Here is a 10,548-nt window from a genome sequence, read left to right as displayed (position 1 = left end):
ATTTACATTTTAACAAGTTGTCACAAAAAACAAACTAACAAACTCTCTAGTCTACTATAATGTTTTGGGGGTATTTATGAGGTCAGTATCTCTCAAGAAAATGCAAGGCCAATATTTCTGTAGTTATAAATATGATTATAAATATGTTGATAACAATGTATTATAGCAGATGGCCTGGTGCTTCACAGAGACGTTTTAATCCAAAATTCTGTTTCTATTTCATGATTATTTTGGGGAAGTGGGGAGTTTGAGGTGGGAAAATGAAAAAGAATTTGAGAAGATGGTTGTGGAGGGACAATTCCTTATCTGCCACCTCAGGAACTCCTATGCTGAACCTCTCCACATATTTCTGATTGCATTTGGAGATCAACTGGGGAAGCAAGGTAACAGAAGATATTCAACTCATGTCATACGTGGGTAAGAATGAGTGAGATGGTCATTGAGTACCATATATGGAGATAAAACCCTGGTAATAAGAAGCTGAAATTTTCTCCCAAGACAAAAAACCTGACATCTGCTCTGAGAGATGTTGTGAAGTTGGCCTACCAGAAAGTGAGGAACAAGACAGCGTGAGAAACAGGCTGAATACAAATTCATACTTTCATGATCTTACTAGAAACAAATTCACCTAAAGAATCTTGAATTTTCCAATCCTTCTGGTCTACCTGGTTTTGATTACAAGAGGATCTTCTGTAAGATGCATTGGAGAGCCTGAGTGCTCGGGATCAAAGGTAGTACAGGGGAGTTGGGTGAGGGTGATTGCCATATTTTGTTGGGGTTGTGAACAAGCCTTGCTTTGCAAACACTGAAAAGTTAGGGCAAAGGGGATAATGATCAATAGTCTCCTATGTTTGTTGGAATAAAAAGCTTTCAAGTCATAGTGATTGTTCATTCCATCAATATTTGTTTAGCACTTACTGGTGCCAGGAATGAGCTAGGCATAAGGGATAAAATAATGACGAGAGACATGTCCCTGCCCACACTGAGCTAATGCATTGTTCCATGGATAGCAGTTAATTGAAGACGTGGCTACCACAGACAGTGGTGTGCACTTTTCCGGAACTTACCAGGCTTCAAACCTTTTGGTAGAGAACATACAAGATCTGAGAGTGAGACTTCTTCTGCTTACCTACTTATACAGCATCAAGTGTCAAGATACGACAGTGAAGACTCAACCTCATATATGTCCATTTAAGCCTGTTGACCTCTCCAAGGCTAAGGCTCTTGACTCAAGGGAATGGGAACTCTTGGTTACTCCAGGGACACCTCAGGCTCTACCAGGGGTGTGTTTGGAGTATCAGTGACTGTTGATGACTTTATGTCTCTGTTCTTGGCTTAGGCTTGTTGCGTTTGGCCCTTGGTCTAGGCTCTGCCCATATGTGTTCTCTGGCAGAAGTTTTGATGATCACATGAGGCACTTTTCCTCAGAGGCCAATATAAAGTTGTTGGTTAGTTAGCAGAGTGGGCTGGTGGCCCACTGGCAAAGATGCTGGCTGTAACTTAAAGCATGAGGCATGGGCAAGGGAAACCTTTCTTTATGAAAATGGATGGGGGTTGTTGGGGGGAAAATAACAGAGACTTATGGTAGATAATAAGGTAGAGAATTTGCAACTCTGGGCAAAAATATACCTGGAAGCAAAACACTGCCAGGAACCAGGTCTGCTGGGAATTTCTGGGGAAAGGGCCAGCCAGGAGCACCTGGTCAGGAAGCCAAGGACAGGAAGCCTCTGTGTTTCAAGGTCCTGTAGGATGGAAATGAAGGTGTGTGGTTATTATAAGGGCTATGTGTTCCATATCTCTTTCCCAAGGAGGACAAGTTATCTGACTGCCCTGCATGCTCTTCTAAGGATAATAGATCAAAAGAGTGGCATCTGGGAAAATCTAGAATATGTGACTGTCATGTGGGTGAGGTGATGCTTCTTCCCCACCCCATGTGGAGGGTTAACTATTATGTACTTTGGCCTCTTGTTTGTCTTCCTCTTTTTCTTATTTGCTAATAGTTTAAAAACATGAGCAGTTATGAGTGGCATTATTTTTCCTATTTTCAGTTACACTTCATATTGTTCACATACCTTTCTTTTAAGGTATATCTTAAAAGAAAGATGAAAAATCTACCTACCCCTGTGTATTTGTAAGTTAGAACCTAAATGTTTTAATACATTTGAAAAAAATCGATTTCTTGGCAATCAATAAGACAAATACACACTATTCTATATGGTAAAATAAGATTATCAATTATGATTAGAATATATGTTACAGGACTTGATAAAATAAGTTTTAAGCATTTTATTGAAGAAAACCCACCAACTATAAAAGGAATCTCATAACATTTTTCTCTGCACATTTTATATGATATATCTTGAAGAAATCGCTCATTCCACAAAGTGTTCTGCTTACATATAAGAAGAAGTGACAATGACTTGAACTGCTTTGGCTGTTCTATATTCAGAATGTCACAATACAGGTCAAAACACACCATTTCTAATACCAAGCTTCACCATTAACAGAAATATCTTTCTAACAGGGAAGGACAGGAAGCCCTGTGGCTCAATGGTCTTTGTTTAATCATTGAAATAGTTTTTTCATATGATGCCGTAGCTGTATTTCAGCCAAGGGCAATGTGGCAATGAGCCACAGTAATATTTGAAGTGGGTGAGGGATACCGATTTTTATAGTGGGAAAGGACTATCCTGAATAAAGGTTCACTCTCAGACAGATACATCTTAGGAAGGGCACCATCTTAGCATAGGCCCTTTGAAAAGAGACTCAGAAAGCTGGATGGAGAAGTCTACGGGGGAGTGTTCTGGGAAGATCTGTATCTAAGGAAGTGAGGAACACAAGGGTGAGCAGCAAGAGAGGCTGATAATCAACAGCTACAATTGAATCGATACTTATCTTTCTCCTACCCACTGCCCAATCTAGATTTCCTTCTCCTCAGCTATACCTCTGCTGGTATAGACAGATCATCTGATAGGATGATGCAGAGTCTCCTCTCTGACCAATCTAAGTCCTTGGGTATGATACCCCTTTAGGCCATGGATGCTGTACTTTTAGCACTGAAACTGAATGTAAGAGCATCAAGAGATGCCCTAGTTTGTTACCCAGGAGCCAAACATATTTTCCTCTGCCTGCTGTGTAGCAGCAGTACTGTCTTCTCCTGAAGACCAGGGCTTACCACTGGCAATATGCTACTTCCTTTCTTCACCTGTTGGCCCCTTGGCATAAGAAAGTTGCTGGACGGCAGCCATACCTTAAGTTTCAATGAGGCTTTTCCTATCCCCTGGGGGAAGCATTTCCCCACTTTGGGAAAGAGGATCTCTAGACCCAGAAATCCTCAAACTGTGGTGACATCAAAGCACAAATTCTTTACACTGGTGGTTAGTAGTCATGGTGAGAGCAGGGCCATTCTACTCCCAAACTCTGGTTCCCAGACTCAGATCTTGGACCTGATTTGGACAGAGCACCATATGATGGTCATTAGGTGGACCATATCCTGCATGATGGCACCCTATCCTTGCAGGCATATCCTCTGTAAGTCTGCACCTCCACTTCTAGAGACCATTTCACTGTCTCTCTGGCCAGTAGCCTCTGGGTGGACACTGTATAGAATAGATACACTGGCTTTGTTTGTGATCCTTGCTTTTGGATCAAACATTATATAAATACTCAGATAGTGGTACTTGTTGGGGTCCTGTCATCAGGAAAGATGAACCCATACTTGGAACATATATGTATACCTGAAAATGAAATGGTTGCCTTTGTGCAAATATCTCCTAGAAATTTTGCCTTTTAGTTAGTTTTACCTTCTGTGCATGTTGTTTAAGTTTAAGCCTCCAGCTGCCTGCAGTTTTCCTAAGTGTGAGCCACAGAAGGTTCTGGAATAGTCAGTGAGGTTAATGTCTTATATTAACATGCTTTCCAACAGAGGTATTTTTACTTCCAGGGCACACAGCCCTCACTGAGGTGATGTGAAACCACAGCTTCCTGGGGCATCAATTTTTTTGAGGTTTCAGGCAATCACTAATTATGTATTTAATATAAAATAGACACCAGTGTATTATGGAGTGGGACATAAAATTATCATGAATTATTGAGATAAATACAAGACTTCAAAGAAATTCCATGCTCATTATGGGGCAACTCCAAACTGTCCTTCAAGACCTTGGGTATCTATTCACCCTCTTTTTACTGCTGGAGGTATCGGTAGAAATTTCAAAGAAATGCTGCCCTATATATATCAAAGGCCTTGCAAAACAGCCTACTGTCAGTGGTTTCCCTAAGTCACAGGGAGCTAGACTTATGATAAAGAAGGCATTTGGGGTACTGTGGAGATTCAGTTCAAAGTGAGAGTCACAGATTCCAGATTTCTGGAGCCACCTGGGGCCTCCTGGGAGATCTTGGTCTCCAGAACCATCTATGTTATGTGGGACACCACTCCAGGTAAACCCCTGGTATGGACTTGCCCCTGAAGCTGAGCTGGGGGTGGGAGTGAACCTAGCATCTCTCTGCCTGGCATCTGCCCACAGACCTTCACATAGTACGGGCACATGAGTTGGGCCTTCACTTTTGGTACTTGTTATTCTAGCCAAGTCCTGAGCTCAAGCATGTTCAATGCTAAACACATCACCTAAAATGCATTCTCAATTACATACCTAAAATGCAGCCATAGGAGAATATACTGCATGAGATTTGCATACATAGATATCTTGAAGTATTAGAGTGCATTCCCTAACTGATTGAGTGCTCCCTGTTAGGGGTATTTGAAATCCTGGGCCCATGGAAGGCTGGCACTGACTCATGGATCCTGCAGTGCAAACCCACAGTTTGGTAGAGGGAAGGGAAGAGGAGACTGAGCTCAGAAATTTCAGTAATCCTGTCTCTTAATCAGGAACCCCCACTTTCACACCACTCTGTCTGCCACTGAAAATGAGAAGGCGGCAAAGAATCAGGTTTGGGCTGCTATTTCCTGGAGCTCTCTTTCTGGGCTTCTGGCTTCACAGTTTCCTAGCTGTGCGATCATGGGCCATATTCCCATATTCTCATCACCCACCCTAAGCCTCCATTCCTGCATCTGTAAGGTAGGAAATCATACATAAAAATAGTAATAATAGTTGCCAACAGAATTAACAAAATCCTTAGCAGTGTGCAGCACTTTGGAAGTGATCAATAAATCTGAGATTTCATTTTTTATTTCATCACATCATCACAGCTTCTGGTTGCTAGGATCAGAAGGTTGGTAGAAGTAAAGAAACAGGTAAGAACAAGTATACCACTCAGGTGAGTGCCTGTGCCTCCTGGCCTCCAGGTCACATGGGTGCCTGGGGAAGCTGTTGGACCGTGTGAGGTCCCAGAGAACCTTGGGTGGGAGCAAGGATTCAAAAAAGGTGGGAGTGAGTGGGTGACGGGCACTGGGGGTTATTCTGTATGTTAGTAAATTGAACACCAATAAAAAATAAATTAAAAAAAATAATAATAAACAAAACAAAACAAAACAAACAAACGGTGGTTCCTCCCCTTAAGGAGCTCAGGTATTGAGAGGAAAAAAACATGCTTTAAAGAAGGAATGACTGTGGCCTTTGGGCATATTCTAAACTAGGAGCTTATAGCAGGCACTAAGAGAGGTAGTGGGATGAATTCACTGCGCAAGCTGGAAGGCAGAAGGTGAACTTGAGTGTGAGGAGAGTAAAAGCTTAGGACTGGGGAGTGGGGTGAGAGAGGGACAGGGGAGAGAGGAGGGGAGGAGAGTCACAAGAGGTGCCTTGAGTGTGAGGCTGGTATCTGAAGGGAGTAGAGTTCTCAGTAGGCACCAGGCTTCTCCATGGGTTTGAGGGATGGGACTAGGGCAGCTGGCAAAGGCAGGTGACAGATGTGCAGGCAGCCTAGTGAACTGGGTCAGGGCAGACTTTGAGCAGGTGGCAGGGCTAGGGCACAGTGCTGGATTGATTTCCATCTCAGGGGCTGACATAACATAATGTAGATGATCTTAGGACCAAGGTCCTGCAGAGAGGCCTCCAGTGGCTCCAGAAATCCTGGAGTCCATGAACCCCTACTTTGAACTAATCTCCAGAGTCCACACTGCCTCCAAATACCTCTCTTTTTGTAAATCAAGTTCCCTGGAACTTGACTAAACCATGAAAGATTGAAGGTGACATTGTGATTGATAATGATAAGTCTTGGACCTGGGGAAGCAGAGTATAAGTCACAGGCTTGGTGTGGGAGTTGAGGTTTAATGGTGATGCTGCTGGGATGTCAGGACAGTCCAACTACAGGAATGACATCTCATGAGTAAGTGATGTCTAGGCACGACGTTAGAGAAGATCCTCCGGCTGGAAGGCTGAACAAGCAGGGAACAGACTAAGAGGGTCTTACAGCCTCACTCCCCACAGTGTAGCAGGGCCATGCCCTGGAGCTTGCAGAGGTGCAGTCTCAGGCCAAGTTGCTGTGTAACATCTCTAATATTCTCCTCATGGTTAAAAGATACCTTCTTTGACTTCAAGTATCATGTCCTCAAAGGCTGTTATAGAAGCCAGGGAAGGGGGGATAGAATATAGTGTCCTAGGGCTGCGATGACAAAGTCTGCATACTGGACGGCTTCAGCAACAGAAACTTATTGTCTCACAGCTCTGGAGACTGGAGATCTGAGATCAAGAGGTCAGCAGGGAGGGTTGGTTTCTGCTGAGACATATCTCCCTGGCTTATAGATGTTCTCTTTTCCATGTGTCCTCCTCTCATCTGTGTGTGTGTCTGTGACCTAATCTCCTCTTATTGGGATAGCAGTCTTATTAGACTAGGGCCACCTTAATGACCCCATTTTAACTTATTTAACTCTTTAAAAACAGTACCTCTAAAAAATACTGTCACATTCCAAGGACTGGGGGTTAAGATGTTAGCATAAGAATTTGGGGGTAAGGACAGTTCAGCCCCAGACAGGTGGCCAGGGAAGATAGAGCTCTTTTTGCTTGCCTCTTTTCTTCTGCCAGGGAGGAAAAATCACTCCCAGATTCCCTCCAGCAGATTGGCTCATGGCATGTCTGGAACTGGGTCATATGGTCACTCTAACTGCAAAGGATTTTGAGAAATAGAGCAGCTGCCTTCTTTGACCTTTGTAGTGGCAGGGCTCACCAGAAGAAGGAGTTGGTAAAGGGCCTAAGAAAGGGACTTTAGCAGGTCCTGCCCTAACTAGCTTTGTGACTTTGAGGATATCACTTAAACTTAGTTTCTTTTATGGGGAATTGAAAGGGTTGGATTGGATGAGAGTTAGGGTCTCTTTCAGTGCAGAGGAATTTATTCTAGAAATCCAAACCCCACTGGCATGCCCAACATGCATGTGCAAAAGGGTGACTAATTCAGGGCAGTCCCTAGCTTGGGAGTTTGAAACACCTGGGAGCTGGTTGATCTGCTTGGATGATTTTTCTTCCCTGGGACTGTGTAATCAGAGTGTGTCTGGAGCAGTTGGGCTTATAGCTATTTCAGGGGCCACTGATTAAAGAAAGCACCAAGATGGACATCTGAAGTAGAGCCTGGCTGCTAACAGTCAGTGGGGCTGTGCTATTAACGCAGCTGCCTTGGGGAAGGTTGTGTGGAACTGGAAAGGTCAAATGGTGGGTGAGCAGAGAAAGAGGCTGTGTTTAAATGGAGCTTTATGGCTATTGGGGGAGGGTGTGTCTGATGTATTTGCTGATCTCCTTTCCTTCTTTCTCTTTCCCTCTCCCAATCCATTTCTAGGGTGTCCGCCCTGGAAGCAATGGTTTATGGGGTCAGGCCTCCACCTCAGCCACTTACAAACTGGCCAACCCTGTCAAGTTTGCTAAGTCCAGATTTACGCTTCGGATCCACCATCTGTAAAATGGTGCAATGATATTTCATAGGAGTGTTTGATGATGAAGATACTTGATGTGTGTTTGGAATAAGGCCTAAAATTGAGGCTTAATACTATGTGCTGTCATAAATCTGTTCAAATCAGGAGAGCCTCAAATAGCCTAACTGCTAGTCCCTCCCCATTCTGTTCCTGCAGATAAGGTCCTCCTAAGCAAGGAACACTTCTTATCGAGTGGACGAGGTGCAGTTCTTAGCTTCTCCTTGAGTAGTGGGCTTCACTCATTTCTCTGCCGGCTCACAGAATTGTTCAAGCAAGGCAGTCATGTCGTGGTACCTTATCCATGGATGCCAGTGAGGTGTTAAAGTCCCCTGCTATTATTTAATTGCTGTCAATTTATTCCTTTAGGTCTGTTAATACACCTGCTTAAATGTAAACCTTATGGTAATCATGCAGCCCAAATCTGTAGTAAATTCACAAAAGATAGAGAGGAGTAGAAATATGCCACTGAAGTGATGGTTTGATGACTATCAAACCATAAAGGAAGAGAGCAAGAGAAGAAAGGAACAGAGAGGAAATATTATAAAAGATCAGAATCTTCTCTATTGTCTTGTCTCTATTTCATTTCTTTCTGCTCTTTTCTTTGTTATTTATTTCCTTCTACTAACTTTGAACTTCATTTGTTCTTTTTCTAGTTCCTTGAGGTGTAAAATTGGGTTGCTTGCTTGGACTTTTCTTGTTTCTTGCTCTAGGCTTTTAGCATTCTGAACTTGCCTCTTAAAACTGCTTTTGCTGCATCTTACAAATTTTGGTACATTATATTTCCATTTTCCTTTGTGTCAAGCTATTTCTTGATTTTCTTTTTGATTTCTTCTTTGATCCATTGATTGTTGTGTAGCATGTGGTTTCATCTCTACATATTTGTGATTTTTTAAAGTTTAATTAATTTACAGTTTCATATCATTGTGGTCAGAAAATATGTCTGATATGATTTAAATTCTCCTACATTTATATGACTTATTTTGTGGACTAACCTGTGATTAATCCTGCAGAATGTACCATGTGTACTTGAGAAGAACATCTATTCTCTTGCTTTTATTTTTTTTTTTCAAGATTTTATTTAGGGATGCCCAGGTGGCCCAGTAGTTGAGCATCTGCTTTTGGCTCGGCTGTGATCCTGGGGTCCTGGGATCGAGTCACACATTGGGCTCCCTGCGAAGAGCCTACTTCTCCATCTGCCTATGTCTGCCTCTCTCTGTGTCTCTCATAAATAAATAAATAAACAGATAAATAATATTTTAAACAAATTTTAAAAAATAAATATTTTATTTATTCATTCATGAGAGATACAGAGAGAGGCAGAGACATAGGCAGAAGGAGAAGCAGGCTCCCTGCAGGGATCCCAATGCGTAACTCGATCCCAGGACCCCGGGATCATGCCTTGAGCCAAAGACAGACGCTCAACTACTGAGCCACTAAGGCATCCTTATTTTGTTTTTGGATGGAATGTTCTGTATATCTGTTAAGTCCATCTGGTCTAATGTGTCATTTAGGACCAATGTTTCCTTACTGGTTTTTTGTTTTTGTTTTTGTTTTTGTTTGTGTGTATGTGCGTGTCCGTGTGTGTGTGTGTATGTGTGTGTGTGGATGGTCTATTGATGTAAGTGAGGTATTAAAGTTCTCTACTATTACTGTACTGCTGTCAATTTATTTCTCTAATTTGCTACAATATTTGTTTTATATATTTAAGCCATCCTATGTTGGGTGCAAAAATATTTATAAATGTTATGACTTCTTGTTGGATTGACCCCTTTATCATTATGTAACACCCAGCTTTGTCTCTTATTACAGTCTTTACTTTAAAGTCCATTTAGTCTGATATAAATATAGCTACTCCAGCTTTCTTTCGGTTTTCCATAGAAAAAAGGGAAACGTTTTTCCATCTTTTCACTTTCAATCTGTGTGTGTCTTTACATCCAGTAAGCCTCTTATGAGTAGTATATAGATGGATCTTGCTGCTTTTTTTCTATTCAGCCATTCTACATCTTTTGATTGAAGAACTTAATTCTTTTACATTTAGAGTTATTATTAATAAGCATGTTTCTATTTCCATTGTGTTACCTGCTCATGGATTGAAAAGATCAATGTTGTTAAACTATCCATACCGCCCAAAGCAATCCACAGGTTCAATGCAATCTCTATCAAAATTCCAATGGCATTTTTCAAAGAAATAGAATAAATAATTCCAAAATGTGTATGGAACCACAGGAGACTCTGAATTGTCAAAAAAATCTTGAGGAAGAAAACAAAGCTAAAGGCATATTGCTCCTGATTTCAAACTATATTACAAAGCTATAATAATTAAAATAGTATGGTATTGGCATAAAAAACAGACATGAAGATCAATGGAACAGAATCAAGAGTCCAAAAATAAACCCACACATATATGGTCAATTAATTTATGACAAAGGAGCCAAGAACATACAATGGGGAAAGGACAGTCTCTTCAATAAATGGTGTTGGGAAAAGTGGACAGCCACATGCAAAAGAATGAAACTGGACCACTATCTTACATCATACATAAAAATTAATTTAAAATCAATTAAAGACTAGAACATAAGACCTAAAACCATAAAATTCCTAGAAGAAAACATAGGTAGTAAGCTTCTTGACCTTTGTCTTTGTGATTACTTTTTGAATCTGACACCAAAAGCAAAACCATAAATAGATAA

This window comes from Canis lupus, chromosome 31 (assembly GCF_003254725.2).
Source record: "Canis lupus dingo isolate Sandy chromosome 31, ASM325472v2, whole genome shotgun sequence".
Taxonomy (NCBI): domain Eukaryota; kingdom Metazoa; phylum Chordata; class Mammalia; order Carnivora; family Canidae; genus Canis; species Canis lupus.
The sequence above is the reverse complement of the archived record's forward strand: the minus strand, read 5'-3'. Positions refer to the sequence as shown.